Below are 17,819 nucleotides of genomic sequence, written 5' to 3' on the forward strand. Positions count from 1 at the left end.
AAACAAGAACAAAGGTTAAACTTAAGTAGGTAGTTGTATCTTTTTGAACCACAAGACTGCTGGAATAATGTTCTTAAAACAGATGAGACCAAAATGGAGATGTTTAGCTATAATGCACAGTGCTAGGTTTGATGAAAACCAAACTCAACATATCAGCACAGTACCTCATACCAGTTGTCAAGCACGGTGGTGGAGGTGTGATGATTTGGGCTTGTTTTACAGCCACAAGAACCAAGCACTTTACAGTCACTGAGTCGACCATAAATTCTGAAACTGCAACCAAAGGACTCTAGAGTCAAATGTACGCCTATATGTCAGCTAAAGCTTGGATCAAACTGGGTCATGATGCAACAGGACAGTGATTCAAAGCACAGCAGCAAAACTTCAACAGAACGGCTGAACAAGAAAATGAGTAATACATCGGCCTAGTCAAAGTCCAGACCTCAGCTTGACTGGAATGCTGTGGTGGGACTTTAGGAGAGCTGTGCAGAAATAAACGTTTGTCAATCTCAATGAATTGAAGCAACGTTGGAAATAAGATTAGGCCGAATACTACACAACCATGTGAGAGAGTGATAAAGTCATACAAAAAACAGCCAGTTATGATTGCTGCTAAAGGTGGTGGACTTACTTTTTTCCACACACAGATTTTCGAGCTTGGCTTCATTTTTATTTAATAAATAATGACACTGTGGGAGTTGCTGAGGTTAGATTTGAATGATTTTTTAAAATCTGGTAAAGACCAGATCAGTTTTATTATGTTCCAATATGTAAAACCCAAAAGAGGGTGGGCCTTTCTTTTTCCCCAATGCTGAATTTTAATTGCATGAAAATGACATGCAAATAAGGAGCTTGGCCGGGGGGTTAACACCAAATATAGTGAGAAAAAAAAAGATTGTTCAAAATAGTCGCTGAACTCTACAGTACACCCAAATGTACTTAGGCAGTAAAAACTGATAAGGGTGCTATAGTGTTTACCTGTCTCACAGAGGCAAACTTTAATACAGTGATATGCTGAAATGTAAAAGCAGCATCCTCAAACTTTAAAGGAGCAGCACAGTGGATGACACTTCCCAACCTCTTCACCATTTGTGTTTAGGGGGCTTTGTCAGAATTTGCATACACACACAAACAACCTTGCAAGTCCACATTTCGTACACTGGTGCATATAGTCAGCTCTATGTTAATCCAGAGGAGATGAATGTAGACAAGAACGTGCTACGAGGGAAAACCAGCCTGTTTTCCCTTCTTTTACATCTCATCATGTATAGGCGTGTATTCTGGGGAATACATCCTCTTCAATAAAACACATTAAAAAAGCAGAGGTCTTTTATTTAGAAACAAAACATTATAATATTACCTATGAACACAACAATGCCTGAGGGTTAGTGCTTTTCTCCTCAATACCGGTTTGCTAGTTACTCCCAAATTGGGAGCTTTTGAACTAATGCAACTCCTGACTCTTTGGCAGCTTATTATCCCCAACACAGACAAAAAGTGTTGTGATCTCAGTCAGACGCTGTTTAGCATCTCCTCTTCTAACACCGTTACCATGCTGATGGTTTGACAGCCACAGACTCTACAGATGAGCTGATTCGCTTTAGTCTCAAAACTAAGTAGGTGGCAAGGCACTAAAAGTGTATTCAGCTTTATAAATGTAAAAGGTTTTTTTCTTTGCTAGGATGATAAGGTCACCAGAATACTTAAATGTTTTGCCAATTTAACTGTATTTTCACAATAAAATAATGATGAGGTTATCGCTTCACCTTGATTTGAATCCAACTTGAATGGAAATGGCTGACTTATCAGATGTGAAATATTCAAAATTTGCCTCATTCTTTGTCCCCGCACCCTCATCTCACCTTGTGCCTGTTTGTGTGCCTCTATCTGGTTTGCACTCAATGCTCAAAGGATTAAATTACAGAAGTAAGTCCACTGTCGTGAGTAGGGGAAGGGTGGACCACTTCATGGGTCACACTCCCAAACCCCATCACCACTTCAGTCCTCATCAAGAAGATCTCAGGGGTCCTGGGCTGTCAGGATGACCTGAGATGGCCTGTTGAGCCCTCGCTCAAACAGGCAGACATCATTGTACAGGTCAAACATACCTCTCAAGGGTGTGATTAAAAAGTTAGAGGTGTGATTTCTGCTGTTGCTGGAAAATGCTCCACAGTATGTGCCTTAGCAGAAAGCAACTGGAACTATTTTCTTTCTCTTTTTTTTTTTTGGCTTTTTTTTATTCTTGAGGATAGATTAACTCCCATTGGTATGTTTTCTTTAACTCTAACTTTCTGGTGACAAGTTTCAGATGGTTTGAGGCAATTTGGGAGTCTTTGAGTTCACATTTGTTTCACTGAGCCACAAGAACAATTACAAGTCATGTACTATCCCAGCCGTCATGTGAGATTTAATCAAGATAAAAATAATTACATACAACAACATAAGTACTGCCAACAATACAAAATACGCCTATCGGTTAATTGTCCGAGTAATCAAAATCCAAAGCATGAATTCCCTCACACAACAATCCTGAATACATGTGTCTTTTAAGTATATACATGATTGTGGTGGGCTGAAAGGTCAATCTCACTGATAATGGGGTTGTCCATGGTGTAAATCGACAAACAATTCAATTAAAGAACCTGTCAGAACATGACACTGCAGCTATCAGTTGGAATCTGAAGAACTGACCTGCTACCAGCCAATTACAGAGCAATTTGTGATTGGAGTAACAGACTTCATGAGTACCACTCAAGATTTCTTTGGTGGAAAAAGTCTTAATAAAAACAAGATCCATTGTAGAGCTGTAGTCTCATGACATTTTGTAATCTAAGTATTTGTGGAGTTACACCATGGACAGCTGACTGTGTACTGTCTTATGGATGGAGAGATTGGAACAATCTCGGGAGCAAAGGGTTTGACATTTTTATGTTACTCATTAGACTTGAGCAGAGATGAGGTTTTAACAAAGGAAACACATGTGACACTGACCCTGTGACCTTGAAATCAATAGGGATCATCCTTGACCCCTGAAGTGTTCACCTGCATGGTTTGACATAATTATCAGTTTAGAGCTTGGACAAGAAATTGTCTACAGACAGACAGACACATGGACATATAGTGCCATACCATAATATGGCCGGTCTTATGATGGGTGTAGAAAAAAACGACATGCACAACCTTTAAAAAGGCGCCACATTGCCTGATTTCACATGAAAGCCTTTTTTCAAAGGCATGAATGTTAATGTGTGTCTGAAGGCTGTTTCAACTGATTGCTGTGGTTTTACTATCTTTATTCCATCAGCTGTTACCTATACACCCCTTGCCCAAGGTTTGCAGTACAAAATTGATATAAACCCAAAAGAAGGAAAAAGCAAAATATTAGCAATAAGAACCAAATAACGTACTTCTGTTAAATGCCATTTCTTTATAAAATGTGGTTTAGTTAACAATTAAAAGTTGTACTTTGAGTTATTTATGTGTATATTGTGTGCCAAAACTACTCTCAGCTTTGCATGAGAAATCTTTAGGTTATATGTTTTGAGTATACATATTGGTTTCTGTATACTTTTACCTTAATGTTCAGTATATTTTATTCAACCAGAGATAAGTCCTATATATTAAAATCCTAATCAGTTTAGATGATGCAATGCATTGTTACATAGGAAATAGCTGTATATAAAGCAGCTCAGCATAGTTGTTCCTTCACTGGTTGTACCACTAAAACCAGCCTCAGCTGAATTGACATATAAAGGTCACTTTAGCAGTGATGGAGATTACTAATCAGACTGAAAATCAGACAGTTGCATGAGGTCTGCTGTTGCTCAGGAGAAGCTTTGTGACAAGCTGACCATCATCATGTTAGGCTAGCAGCCTACAAAACTATTAAAACAGAGGCTGATGGTTAACTCTTGCTGCATTATTGAAATACGAAGGAATTAAACTAAAGCTTCTTTAAGCATCTCCAATTTAGGAACTACAGTAATCAACCCTAATAATAAGTTACCGTAATACTTTTACAGCAATGAAAATGATCATTAATAATATGACAGAATAATGTTCCATGAATAATTTTAATTTGCCACTTTGATTTTTGCTTTTAAAGACTTTTACCAAATGTATTATTTTGACCTCCGTTCATTTATTCCATTTTCTCTTTACATAGTTTGGGGAGTGAGAGGAGCAGAAACATATCCAAGCAGTCAACTGGTACTTCCAGTTTATGTTGAATGTACTGCATTTACACAGTTAGATTAGATTTATTTGTAAAGAACTGTAAACATATTCAAATAACAGTGACTTTTTAAAAGACAAAAAATAACATATTTTTGTACACTCAATACCACCTGTCAGTCTGATTCCAGGCCTGCAGCTCTGATGATGATCTTACTAAACCTGTAACATGTTATATGTTTTTCAAATATAAATCTTGGATAGAGCTGTGATTGTATTGGAATAAATTGGACCGCATACAACGGGATCTATTTGCTCTTGTGTAAAGATGACAGTTTTGTGGACTGCCACTAAATAAAAAATTAACAGAATTTTTTTAATAAGTTTTTTTCTTTTCCAACTAAAACTTACTTGCCAACTTTATCTCTGTTATGCTCCATATTAAGGACCTACTACCACACTTTTCTACACCACTTTTTTCTACAATGGTTATTTGATGTGTTTGCTCTTCTTGTCCACATGGAAACAACATTTCCGGTAAGAAATGTAGAGATTTTTTTTTTTTTTTAGCGTATCTCTTTGCGCAAGTTTTCCAAAACACTGTGCTGTTTAGCACATGTCCACAGTTACTTTGTCTTCTAGAAACCAAAACAACAATGGCTCCATTTTTACTGATTATTTTTTTCTATTTTCACCAGTCTTGCTGATCCTGTGATCATTAAACTTCAGCTATGATGAAAAGGCTAACAACTGAGATGAAATTGATAAAAGTGTCTGAAAAAGAGCCACGGTTGAATATTTAGCCAAGCTAACAATGTCTTTCTCTGTATTTTGATATATAGTTAATGGGAACCTTCTCACCACCTAAGGGCGTGGCATGGGTATTACAGCCTTTTTGTTTAAACTCCAGATTTTCTTTCATGCATAAAAAGAAAAACTAAATGTAAAAAAAATCCATTTAGAATAACATTCAGAGAGTAGATTGGGCTTAAATCTAAGGCTTTGCTGTTGTTCTGTTACACCCAGAAGGCTAAATTTGACTCAATCTTTCTCCTTTTTTGTTTGTCTCATTGCAATTTAAATCAGTTCGTGCAGCAACACAACATTTAGTCTATGTAGTCCTTGAACTGGCTCTAACGCATAAATATTATTGTGAAGTGTTTTCTGGGAGGCCATAGACGTCAAAGTATCTTGCTCGCAGATATTTTGCAGCTGTGGTCTGACAATTTGCCCTGACCGGAATGTACATTTACTTGTCGAGCTAAAAGAAAATCTATTGGGTTAAATATAATTATATTCTAACCTAAAGAGATCCCTTTCACTGAAATGGCAGCTGAACGTTTTTACATGCAATGACTGCGAGCAGATAGGATCTAACAGTGAATTTTGTCTTCATTTTTCTTCCAGTAGGCAGATTTAATCCTCAGGAGAACATCTGCTACGGCGGAGAAGAGTTTTGGGCAGCTGTTGATAAACTACGAGCTGTCAGTCACGTCTTAAATGCCCCGACTTTTTTTTTTTTTTTTTTTTTTTATTTACCTCAGGGAGAGAGAGAGAGAGAGAGACAGTGAGTTAATCAAAGGAGTAGTTTTGCAATTAAGTGAAAGTGAAAGTTACAGGATTGCATCTTGAATCCATTTGGCTTACTTCATGGCTGAGATGAAGGCTCCAAATAGACTCTGTACTTTCTCAGGTTCAGTGATTAAGCTGGTCATGGCTTATAATAGTACAATACAGCAGTGTTTTTACACTGCATTTTCTTGTTCACATGCATTTTTATTTCATCCAGGGAAAAGCATTGTGCAGCACAATTACTGATTAGGTTTTTTTTTTTACTTAATCAAACGCCATAACGCATTTCAAGATTAAATTCAAATACTTTGTGATGTTTATCAGCTTTCCTTATGAATTATTCCAAGAGCCTCCTTTCCGGGTAAAGCCATTTGTTGTGAAGGATATCCACGTGAATTCGGCGTATGGCCTTGCTGTATGATTACATGTTTAACTCCAATATTGATGTAATCCACAAAAGAGTATTACCCTGCAGCAGCCTACCTGTGGATATGCATTTTAGAGCTTTAGCTCTGCACCCAGCCCACTCCTATCTGGCCCCTGCAGCTTTTTCCATCACACAGAAGCAATTTGGCGCATTTCTCCTGATGGGGGGCTCATCTGTTCTCCTGCTGCAGTTGGACAGCTGACCATCAAGCCAAGGTGCCTCCTTTTGGCAGGCCTGAATGTTTTATTCATACGCGCGGAGCTTAGAAAACCGCTGGACCGCTGCAAAAACGATTCAGTCACCTAAAGAGAACCACTTTCCCCGTTGAAATAAGACATCTTACATCTCTGTTGCGTTGCGATCCCTACCCTTTCAACAACCACGCTGTGTGAGTTCATTTCACTTGTTGTAAAGCAGATGTTCTCCTACCTGTTAACCACCCTCATTGGCTAAGAAAATATTCCTCTTGGATGTTTTCAGCATTCGATTATGGCACTGCACAGCCGTCCAGCTTTTCTGTTTTTATTTGGAAAGGCTTTTTTGTGTCTTGCATAGAGAATAATTTTAAGAATTAGTGTTGTGTTTATTAAAGAGTTCGCCACAAAATTAGACTGAATAGTCAAAGTACACTGGTGACATTGCAATCAGTTATCAGTTGGTGCACTATTTGTAACTCTGCTAAATCTTTTTAAACACCAAGTCCTGTTATATTTCTGTAATTATTAAGGTGATCGTTATTTGCACAGCTGTTCATTTGGTTATATTTTTGGCATAAAATATGTAGAAATAAAGTGATAGTTCAAGTCTTTCGAAGTGGTACCTGTTCTAGATAGCTCTTTGAATTATTTGGAGTTTAATTCTAACTGGATTGATGGATTTGTAAAGGTAGAGTAGGCAAAAGGGTCAGAAGGAGAACAGAAAAATCAGCATCAGCCATCCGTTTCAGTTTCTTGTGATGCCTTTTATTTGTTCATTAGACAGACTTCTCTCTCCAGCTTCCAAAGACACTGTTTTTATAGCCAATTGGCAACACACCTGTACTTTAGTGGACTAAACCACAATGAAACAGGTCAAACAACAAACATCTAAACAGAAAAACAAGAATAAAATGATTAATCTAATTGAAAAACTCATCAACATAATGAAGTGGTCTGCAAAATAAACCATGTAATACAAGATAACTCAGAAAGTTACTTTAAAGAAAAACAAAGCAATACTCAAAAGAAAACCCTCTAATTGGTAGAACCCAGCCAGGTAATCAATGACATCATCCAGCCATTAAAGCAGGAAATACTGGGCCGGCCCCTCCCATACTCCTGCCCTGCTGCAGATCTACAAGGGACAAACAATGGTGAGTAAAAGGGAAAACAAATACCATAAATATACCTTGAAACAAATTCAAACAATGGTCCAGAAGTATTAGCTTTAACCTAAACATATAAATAGATGGAAACTGCAACATAATGTTAACACAAACAAACCCGGGATAGTAAGTGAAGCAAAATTGCAAAGTAATGTTTAAATCGAAGCGTTATAACCAACTAGAGAAAGTGAATCAGAAATAAGGATAAGGGACAAGTGGTAAACACAAACTGAACCACTTTGTTACAGGATTGTGTCAGGAAAGTGGTTGCAGGATTTGGACCCAAACACAGGCAGACACAAAAGGGCTCAAAAGAAAATTAATTTCTTTTAACTAAAGACAAGAACAAACAGCTGTCATGGCAGCAAAAACAACCTAACATAAAACTTACAGCGCATGTATGCAACAATGAGCCAGTGAGAAATGGAAGCTGAGAACCAGGTTATAATGGAGTGAGGGTGATTGGTAAGTGAGCGCAGGTGACTGATTACAAACGAGGGACAGGTGCAGACGGGTGAGGCAGGCTGACAGGTACTGAACCGAGGACGGGCGAATAATGACACGGAGAGCCCACTAAACAACATAAAACTAAACACAGGAACAATCTAAAAAAATAACAGAATTGCAGAAACAATCAACTTTATACAGAAATAAACTCAAAGATACCCAAATCCTGACAGATTGCCATTACTTTTATCATTATTATTATTTGCATAAAGCTTTAAGGTTATCTGCAAGAGTAAATAGCGACAGCAGCTGCTACTTGTAGGATTTCCTGTGCAGACTGGGGCAACAACAAGAATAACCTGGACATGGTGACATTTATTGAACAAGGTGAAGATTATTTCAGTTGTCTTGTTTTTGTTTTTTTTAGAACTACAGTATTATTTTATTGCTTTTATTTTATCCATTCAGTAACTTTGATCTAGGACAGTGGTGGCGTTCCTACCACAATGCTCACTTTGTTGTTAAATACTATTTGACTTGAATCAGCGTCGACGAGGCATTGTATATTAGTTTTAAATTTATTTACTTTTTAATCTTCTTCTTCTTCTTTTTCTTTCAGCTGTTCCCTTTTCTGGGGTCACCACAATGAGTCCTCCTGCTCCATCTAACTCTGTCTTCTGCGTCCTCTGTCCTCACTCCAACTCCCTCCATGTCCTCTCTAACTGCATCCATATGTCTCCTCTTTGTCTTTTTCCTGGCAGCTGCATCTCTAACATCCTTCTACCAATATACCCACTATCCCTCGTCTGCACATGTCCAAACCATCTCAGTCTGGCCTCTCTAACTTTGTCTCCCAGTCCTTCAACCTCTGATGACCTCATTCCTAATCCTGTCCATCCTCGTCCCTCCCAAGGAGAACCTCAACATCTTCGGCTCTGCCACTTCCTGTTCTGTCTCCTGTCTTTATGTCAGTCCCCCTGTCTCCAAACCGTACAACACAGTGAAGTGAAGTCAAGTGCAGTGAAATTTTATATAGCACTTCCGCAACAAGGCGATTCAAAGTGCTTTACAACACAGAAACAACAATCAGGTACATAATCAAATACAGATAAAAACATCATATCAAACATCATAAAAACATCATAATCAAATATAGAGATACAGAAGTAAAAACATCAATCATGTATAATCTAAATGAAATATAAGATAATCTAAATAAAATCATGATAAAATTAAAGCTGAACTAAACAACAATTAGGAATGTAACAATCTAACAATATCTAAAATATGAGCTAAGATAAACTAAACTAAATAGCTGATAAACAATTTATTGCTAGAGTTGAGTAAAACTTAAATAAATACTACATTAAAATGCTTTGGAGCCTTTGCATGACCTAAATTACCAATGTAGTAAAAACAAAAACTGAATATTTGTGGGAATTTAAATTTTATTGTTGCACAAATACATTTTTTCTGTGCAAGTACCAATACAACTTCAGTTTTCATTAATGTAATAGCAGCATTTAGGACTGCAGAGTGTTAGAATGACAGGAAAATGTTTCTAGGTCTGACCTACTAGCATTTACGTTTGAAACAAAGTCACCAGGGAGCTTATTCAGACATGTCGACAAGTAGTTCAGTTTCCCCTCAAATGAATGCAAAGCATTGCAGATCTGAGAGCAGCTTATATGGAAAAAGAAAAAAGGGAAAAAAAACTACAGTCTTACATGATAAGCAGAACTGCATCTGCCTCTGGTCAGTGCCTCACAGCACAGAATCCAAAAGACACCCTATGGGGGGATCTCAGAGACACCCTGGGAATGAGAATGGATCAAAACACAAAAAAGTTTAGCCTGAACTTTGAGAAGAATTTCTTGTGTAGCTTGGGTTATTCCACCACATATCAGCTTTATTAGCCCTGCTCCTGTCCTTTGTTGATTTTTGTCTGCCAATCACTATTTGTTGACATTTCATCATCCCTTACCTTTGGATGTATCCTCTCTTGAGTTCACCTTCTATTTATTTGTTTGCTGTAACATTTTTAGTTCCACGTTTCGTGATTTTGTTCTCGGCTCTTTTCAGAACTCCCAAATCGTCTTGCCTGACTAGTATCTCTTACTTTGCTCTGCTGAATGACTAGCCATGTTTGACCTTTTATACCTTTAATAAATTTAGCATTTAACACTTCAACCATTCCCTGCATTTGATTTGATCTGTTCAGGAAAGTTCAGACCCAGTTATTACAACTTTATACGATGACCTCACATTAATGCTGAGAACTGTAGTGAGGGATGGTAACCCACAGATTTAGTATAGGCAGTCCTGCGCACAAATGTTCGAATAAGCTTGTCGTTCACAGGTGACTTAAATTTTTTTTAACTCAACAAGGCTGCTTTTATCCCAGGAACTTGAACTGAGTGCGTTTTAAAATAGTAACGCTAAATCACGTTTTTTTTTATTTTTTATGAGTAACCAGCTGGTGTAATTTGAGACTTTTTTTTGGACAAACCGTAGCCACTTCGTGAAAAATGCTGCAATTTCTCCCCTCGGGGGCAGGTTATTGTCTGTCGGGTGCACACCACGGAGTCCGGCTGTTACACACAAACATGTGAAGGTTCTCCTGTCTTTGTGGGGACCTGTTATTGTTAAAAAATAAAACAACAAACAAACATGTATTTCCCCTTCACTTTAAAATTTACTAAAAATGGAAGGCCCGTGTCTTGCACAACAAAAGTTCGAGATTATGCACAGGTGTGCCTGCTCTGCTTTCGGCTACAGAGTTCATCCAGATCCTACATCTTTGCATTTGGTTAAAAAACTGTATGTTTACACTAAACTGACTTCATTTGTCTGGTTTTGAAAGTGATATATTTAATGTATAGTGCTCCACATCAACACAGTTGAGTTACGCTCCAAACCTCTTTTGGTTCAGCGAAGCTCGCCTTATTTCTGAATGGTCACGCCAATTCGGTGACTATGCTTGAATGACGATTTGTGAACGGTCAGAGGCAGCTTGTGCCTTTGCAGCCATCTAGCAGAACTGTTTTGTCAAAATGCCCAGAGACAAGGAGGCTTTGGCTAGAACAACTCATTTCAAATGGATCACAACTACGTGACAAACCCACCTGCACCACACTGTAGGGATGTGAAGTTAATAATAACTGAATACATAATAACACAGTAAATTATGTGCATTCCATTATAAAATATAAATTTGTAAGAGAAGCCATGAAATCGAGATATGAGGCTCCACTTTGGAGACAAAGAGCTCAATAATGATTGGACTGATAAGCTTCCAGTTTGAGGGTGGTAAGACTGCTGTCAACTTTTTAAAAAAAAATTCACTCTTAAAAATATCATGGTGGTTTACAAGAATCCTTTCTTATAAATTTTACACTGTTGTCAGTTCTGGATCATATCGTTATTCCAGCAGAAATATGATGTTCCTGCACCGTCATCAAGGTGAACACAAAAAGCGCAACTTGTTTTCAGTTCGAATTACAACTTCTTTTCATCGTATTGCTTGTTACATTTACGTCCTAATTCTGCATATGTCAGTATACTTCAAAATTACTTTTTTGTGCTATTTTATTATTCCATCTACCCCTTCATTTCCTTTACCTGCTTGTTCCTGGTCAAGGTCCCAGGGCGCTGGTGCCTTCCTCCAGCAGTCATTGGGCTGCTGGGAGTTGAACCTGCAACCTTCTTGCTGCGTGGCAACAGTGCTGCAATTTATGTATCCCTGCAGCTGTGCTTTTCAGAAATCTACCCATTTCTACCCATTGTAGTCAATTTTAGGTGGAAAAATGATGAAAAGGTTCTATATGCCAAATAACGCATTATACCATCGACCAATATTTAACAATTTTATTCAAACCTTGTCTCATGAAAAACTGATAAAAGAACATGAACTACTTCATCCTGAGAGGATCCATGAACATGAATCAGTTCAGTTTTGGTCTGAAGCTGAACTTTATGGAGTTCTTGTGAACACTGGCTGTAATAAAAAAAAATACATAAAATACTTCAACCCCAGCAAAACAATTTGAAACCTGAGTGGAATTATTGTTTCTGTTCTCGAGAGTTTGTAAAGCACTGATGTTAAAACCCAACAGCAACGCTATTCAGGTAGTCATTCAAGCATCCACATGTTAACATGGTTTTATCTCAATTTTGGCAAGTAAGTGAATAATTGTACCTCTCCGGTTGTAACGCACTAGCGTCGCCGCTGCAAATTAGAGAGAATATCTCTAAATTGTCAAACCCAGAACTTTCCTGGCAATCGGTTTCCTTTGAACTGGTGACACTTTTGATCACAAATTTTCTTCTCTTTCATGAAAAATGCAAGAATATCCTTCATGATCAATAAAAGCTTGTATGACTGGATCCCAGGTGATCAGACAGAGTACATAATACACCTACTGTGTGACAGCTCCGTATTGTCGGATGAGTGAAACTGACGTCAACGTTCAGTAATCACAGAGCTCCCTGTCTTCTCTCCTTGATGATTCAGAGTGAATCAGACACAGTCTTTGATCAGTCTCTGGCGCTGTACCCAGGGACCGAGGAAAAGAGACTGGCAGTACAGAGGATAGCGTGGACCCAGCGGTGTATTTACTCCTGCATTTCAATTTTCCTATTGATTATTCACGTCCAGTCAGTGTATAACCGCTTGGCAGAAGCCAAGTGCAAAGCCAAATCCTTTATTATAGAAGATCTGAGTGAACATTATAGCCTTTCCTGCATGAAACAAATGCTTCAAGCAATTATAATGATTATAATCATCTGCTGAGAGATGTGCGCAACGCAAATTGGCTCTGTGTCAGTAATTAAGAGATGCACCCTCTTTTTTTCAGGAGAGGTGAGAGAAGTTTTCATGGGGCTTTTAAAATAAAACGTCTGAGTAATGCTCCGCAGAATTTTAATATCCACCCTGTAGGGGATAAATTGACCCCTTCTCTCTGAAGGCTCCACATTTGAACGCTATCACCTTTCAGAATCCCTAATTACGTGTTGGAAAAGGTAAAAGGAAAATTTTGCAGCCTAATTTGCATTGCTATTCTCTAATGGTCAGCTAACGCACACACACACATGCACACGCAAACACACCATCCAAGTCACATTGGAGTTGTGTAATTGCACCAAGTTTTTAATTCCTTCACTGGAACTCACCCAAGAGTGTGTGTGGCAGTGTGTAACCATCTAATTTCTTCTCTGTGGCAGGCAAAAAGAAAGTAGCTGCGTTAGAACAACCAATTTCGAGCGTCCCCAGTTGGAGCCTTCCAGTCACAGAAGCACAACCAGCCAGTCCAGGTGTGGGTTTATGTATACATTAAATTTCACATTAATTTAGATTTTTATTTCCTCCCCCCTGCTTTCACGGGCGTGCTGCTGCATAGAATAACATCACCAAAAGGGTGGCTACAGTAAAAAAGCAACGACAGCAGAGCCACACACCAGATGCTGTCATAGCAGAATATTATTTGATTACATCTGACATCCATTCCTTTCGAACACAAACAGCCTTCAGTAAACTTTTTTCCTCCCTCTACACCTGGTGAAAAGATTTGAGACTGTTTCGGAGCATTTCAGCATGTGGACCCCGAGGCAATTTGCTCAACAGGCCATAATTAGTGTTCTGGATTGTTTTTGTGCTTCAACTGCACGCACGCTTAAAATAAATGCAAATAGCACAGTCAGGTTGCTGATCTGAGTTTTCAAGAGCTTTCAACGCGGTCCAGCGCAGGCTTCTGTGTTCAAACCAAAAAGGCACGCAGTTTCCACCTCTCGTAAATTCAAAAAAAGTTAAAAAACAAAAACTATTTCCTCTCGTAGAAAATTGGATTCATAACAGCCACGAATACGCATTGCTGCACCTGCTCACATTCACCCCAACGCGTTTACTTCCTGTTCTTTTTTCCCCCCCACTGCCGCCTCATTTCTCTAGATGAAAAATAGTGGCTCGTTATGTATTCGCACTCTGAATGCACATCTTTGTATTTCACAAATAAATCACTGACTGTTTGTTTTTCGTCTGCCAGTCAGAGTTTTTCAGTGATCTGCTTCAAACCTAGCCTGTGCATTGACTGGGGACCCGCGTTAAATACACTGGTGAGTATGAGGCCACACGGAAGAGCGCTTCATGTACTTTGGTTGGAAGTTGTTTGAAGTTTTGGCATCAATGGCGTTAGATTGGATCAGCTAAAGAATGCCGTAGATTACTGCTTGTTTTCCTGTCAGTGGGCCTTCTTTAATAGTTGGATGTTGGATCCATGACTGTTTATTTTGGAACTAAAAGTTTTTTAAAAGCACATGTTTGAACATACAGCAGCAAAGTAAGAACTACGTGAACCAACAAAAAACACCTGAAAATAAAATGATCTGAGGCATATTTTTTTTATTCTTTAGTCAGGAAAATGTCCCATGTTGTTTACATGGAGGGCAGAGACTAAAAAAAGTAATTCTGCAGTCAGCCACCAGGGGCTAACTGCAGAATGACTTTTTTGTTGCTTCAGATTCCATCCTCCAGTCCCGTCTCCAGTAATAATATAGGGTTAGGGTTAGGCATGTACTGGTAATGGTTAGGTTTAGGGTAAAGGTCAGGCTTAGGCTACAGAAACGAATGGTAGTCAATTCAATTCAGTTTCTTAAAAAGGATAGAAGCACAAACTTGTGTGTGTGGGTGTGTGATCTTTAGGTCCATGCCCATCATGATCCCAAAGGTTTGTAAGATTAAGGTTTGATTTTGCTTTCTTGTTAGTAAAGCAATGGTTCAGATCTTTTTCTAACCAGGGATCTGTAGAAAGCTTATGAACAATTAATATCTTACCTGTTGTAGGTAACTTTTTAAACAACCTCGCTTTGAAGAAACTGAGTTTGGTTCTGGTTGCACTGACAAGCTAACAGCTTGTCCAAGTGGTACAAGACTAAAGTGGGTCACAAAACAACACCAATCTAAAACAATGAGGTCTGTGGTTATTTGCAAGCACAAATCGCAGCAGTAGCAGCTAGCTGTAGCAGCTAGCTGTAGCACCTCTGGAGCAGCCTGAGACACCTCTTTACACGAATATCATGAATAGCTTAAGAATATTTTTGCTAAAATATTCGCATACATTAAAACTGCTTAAATTTTCATAATTAATAGCTTGCAGTTTATAGATGAATTTTAATGAGATTTTTTAAAATGACAATGTGGAGTTCAAAAGGATTCCAGGAGATCTAAATTCATGTACAGTATCATGGTCCACCCACCTGAAAAAACAAACAATTATCAGAATGCAGTATAATTTCAGATTGTTTTGTAAACATAAACACTGTTGTTGTTGGAGGGGTTTTTGTATTCAATTAGAGACACAATGTTTTGTTTGTGTTCATGTGTGTACATTTCAGATTTGTTTTCATTTTTGCGTACAATAGAGTGGGTCAGCCTAGACAGAATTAATGAGTCTGTTAATTAAAACTTTTAAAATGAACTTGCAAAAAATAGATCTGCCTATGCAAATAATTCAATCCAAGTAATTATAAGAGGAAGAAGGAAAAAAGGAGGAAATGGCAAAAAGGAGAGAAGAATTATTTTAATGTTTTTTGCAAAATTTAAAAAAAAAAAAACTCATCTGTAACATGTCTACAAAAGTAGTTATTCTTGATAATCCAGACGCAGACGCAAGTGCACAGTTTTCAAAGTGACTATTCTCTACTGAAGACACGACTCTCTGGTTTCCTTGTTTCCTTAAAGAAAAATAAACCGTTTAACCCCTCTTTAGAACTGCACTCTTCAAAACCGAAGCACTGTATTTGTGTAACTTTTGTGTCTGTGTTTCGTTCCTTTAGGCTCGCAGGAGGCACATACAAACAGCTGCAAGCAGAACTCGGCCCACAGCCCACACATAAAATGCACTCATGGAAAAGAAAAAGAAAAGAAAAGAAAATCAGATTGTTGTGTTCGGAGCTCTTTATGTACTGAACATCAGCAGCTAACCTAATGTATTCATGCAACATAGGAGATGTCCAGTGTGCAGCTGCAGGCTTCACACTAATCTCTGAAGGAAACCGGGTCAGCATAAACTTTTACCAGTTGTTGAAGTTGGCTGGCAACTTTGGCGCCAGAAAGCGTTCCACTGCTCCACTTTTGGTTCAGGCTGTGTACAATTATTAACCAACAAACCTCAGATTAGACTTCCATAAGCTCAAAAAATGTTGCTTTGAGATTTGAGCCATTTTCTTGAGAATAAAATCACAACAGTGTTTCAAGTCTAGGTCTGAGGAAGCAAACCCCATTGTGCTTTCAAACCTTCTACTGTTTATTTGTCTCATTACCTCCACAGAGAAAGTTATGCTTTCAGCAATGTTGGATGGTTTGCTTGTCTGTTTACTTAAAAACTAACAAACAGATTTGGGGAAAGTTTTACAAGAAATGTTGGGGTTGTTACAGGAAACAGTTGGCAAAATTTTGTTGGTGAATTATTTTTTTTAATGACGATAAAGCCGTGGTGGACGTTTCCACTCTCCGAGGGCTTCTAGCTTTTAATTATTATAGTTGTGGCCAAGGATTATAAGGTGGGCAAAGTATAAAAGTAAAATACAAAATAACACGGCATTTTCTTGAACCAGTTACTCACGCAGCAGCATCAATCAAAAGCAGCGAAATTCCAGTATTTTGTTCAGTGCTTCACAAAACGAGTTCCAAACCTACACACATTCACCTCAAAACATCTTCAGCTTTTAAAATCAGCTTATTGTTTTCAACTGCTAAGAGTTTTGAAAAGTTATTTACAGGCTGGGTACTGCTCCAGAGCAAACCAAACCAATTCTGAGGTATTGTCACTATTTGCACAAAGCATATGACTACTGTAGGTCAAAGTTTATTTATATAGCTCAAGGGTGTCTAATCCTGGTCCTTGAGGGCCACGATCCTGCAGGTTTTACTTGTTCCTCTGCTCCAACACACCTGATTTGAATCAATGGGTGATTAACAGGCTTCTGCAGAACATGAAGAGGTGATTTAACCACTGAATCAGGTGTGTTGGAGCAGGGAAACAAGGAAAACATGCAGGATGGTGGCCCTCGAGGACCAGGATTGGAGACCCCTGATACAGCACATTTACAACAACCTCAGCTGACCAAAGAGCTTCACAGTAATTACAACATCATAAACAGATATGGTCTTTGTGCCAGTGTTGGTTTGGTTTCTGATTTTCCATTTAATCTCAAAATAGTTTTTATTCTTGTTATTTTGACCTTGTACTTAAAATTCCATTAACCATTTTTTTCCTTAAAATTCTGACTTTATTCTTTAAAAAAAAAAAAAGAGTATGTCAACTTTATTCTCAGCATTTCAACATTAATCTGAACATAATGACTTCATCATATCTTTCTTAAAAAGAAAACAAAAATAATCTTCAATTTTGTTTTTTAAACTGAGTGACATTATTACTTCATCATATACTGTACTTCTCTTACATTTTTTTTACGAGAAAGAAAAAAAATATCAAAATCCCTCAAGAATTTTACTGGAATTACTCATTGAGATGCAATCACAGAATTTTAAGTTTATAAGCAATAAAAAAACATTACCTGCTTTAAAGGGCATATAACATGATTTTTACAAACTTTTACTTTAAAACTGTGCAGGGGTCATAGCTAACAACAGTAATACTCCGTTCCATGTGAGAACTTGAGAAAAATATAAAAAAAGAAAAGAAAAGAAAACCCACAGGCAGGATACAATGACAGTCAAATAAATAAGCAGTGATAGTCTCCAACTCAAACCTGAGCTCATATAATGATATGATGAAGAGTAATATCACTGAATTCCAAATAAAGTTGCTCCCGCTCACA

The 17,819-nt window shown here is 38.0% G+C and overlaps 1 long non-coding RNA gene across 1 annotated transcript; it reads left to right on the top strand.

Annotated features, from left to right (window-relative positions):
• The first annotated feature begins 13,209 nt into the window (after nucleotides 1–13,209).
• Nucleotides 13,210–15,901, top strand: LOC112450621. The gene is made up of 3 exons (XR_003039291.2): nucleotides 13,210–13,295; nucleotides 14,024–14,093; nucleotides 15,813–15,901. It is a non-coding gene; the product is annotated as an uncharacterized LOC112450621 (long non-coding RNA).
• Nucleotides 15,902–17,819: the final 1,918 nt, after the last annotated feature.

This window comes from Kryptolebias marmoratus, linkage group LG9 (genome assembly GCF_001649575.2).
Source record: "Kryptolebias marmoratus isolate JLee-2015 linkage group LG9, ASM164957v2, whole genome shotgun sequence".
In the NCBI taxonomy this organism is placed as follows: domain Eukaryota; kingdom Metazoa; phylum Chordata; class Actinopteri; order Cyprinodontiformes; family Rivulidae; genus Kryptolebias; species Kryptolebias marmoratus.